Below are 1499 nucleotides of genomic sequence, written 5' to 3'. Positions count from 1 at the left end.
ATCCCCCAAGAACATCACAGTGCCTAGTAAGGTTGGACAGGCCATCACGCCAGGCCCCTTGATATTGATGGCTATACTTATGGACCCTTTCTATTGAAATCCAGACTCAGTCTAGTATTATGTATTGCCTAAGAGCTACCTCCTGAAAGCCTCCTTTTCTACTGAAATCCAAACTCAGTCTAGTATTATATACTGCCTAAAAGTTACCTCCTGAAAGCCTCCTTTTCTATTGAAATCCAAACTCAGCCTGGTATTATATATTGCCTAAAAGTTACCTCCTGAAAGCCTCCTTTTCTATTGAAATCCAAACTCAGTCTGGTATTATATATTGCCTAAGAGTTACCTCCTGAAAGCCTCCTTGTTGCTCAAATGTGGCCTTTCTCTAAGCCAAATTCAGCATGTAAATGTGCTACATTCCCCCTAGTGTGGGACATGACTCCCAGGGATGAGCCACCCTAGCACCAAGGGATTACTCCCAAGCACAGACTAGTGATAAACTTGAAAAAAAGACCTTGACCAAGAGGAGTTCATATTAAATACAAATGAAGTTAATTACAGAATTTATGCTTATGCTTGTATATGCAGGTCAGCAGGATCTGGTTGACTGCTACAGTAAATGGTTCCTAAACCGTGGGGCTCCTCAGGGCTCTAAAGATATCTAAACACTGTAGGAACAGCAGACAATCTCAGGAATTTGCCCTTCCTTTGGAACACATGCTCCCCAATGAAACAATGCTACACTCAATTACACTTTCCCTACACATGGCTCTTCTGCCCCTTTAATTTGAACCTGTAATTAGCTACATACTTGCTAAATATATGTCCCAAATATTTAAATATTTGGTCTGTTCATATGTCATTTGAGCCCTGAATCTCAGCAGAGTTTTTACATTTACTTATCAATTCTTTGGACTTAACAGGACAACTACAAAAGGTTGATAATGGAAAATGCCCATTCTAGGAAGCAGAAAGTATCTGAAACTGCAGGTAATACAGTTAAATCCATCATCCCCATGGGATTTAATCCCCGTCCCAATCAGAGGCAGGGTGGGCATTACCATTCCAAAATCCTCAAGATTGTGAATGAAAAAACATAAGGGTGTGAAAGCAAATATGGACTAAAGTAAACTTATTATTATTCAATTAATGGATGAACTTGCATTATTGATATAAAGGCAGGTGCCACTATCAGTTCTGAGGAGAGGGAGAGGGAAGAATAAGTGCAACATGGGGCCATTTTGGGGACACTGGAATTGTCCTGCATGACATTGCAATGCAGAAAACAGGCCATCATATATTTTGTCAAAACCTATAAAATTGTTCAGACAAAAAAATTTTTCAGTGCAAAGTGTAAACCATAATGTAAACTATAGTCCTTGGTTTGTACAATGCTTCAATATGTGTTCACCAACTGTAACAAATGTGCCCCACTAAAAAAGATGGTGTTAATGAGGGAAAGCGGGGGATCGGGAGGGTAGATGGGAATCCCTTATTATTTT

The sequence above is a fragment of the Dasypus novemcinctus genome (assembly GCF_030445035.2).
Source record: "Dasypus novemcinctus isolate mDasNov1 chromosome 21 unlocalized genomic scaffold, mDasNov1.1.hap2 SUPER_21_unloc_1, whole genome shotgun sequence".
Taxonomy (NCBI): domain Eukaryota; kingdom Metazoa; phylum Chordata; class Mammalia; order Cingulata; family Dasypodidae; genus Dasypus; species Dasypus novemcinctus.
Note: the sequence above shows the minus strand (reverse complement) of the source record.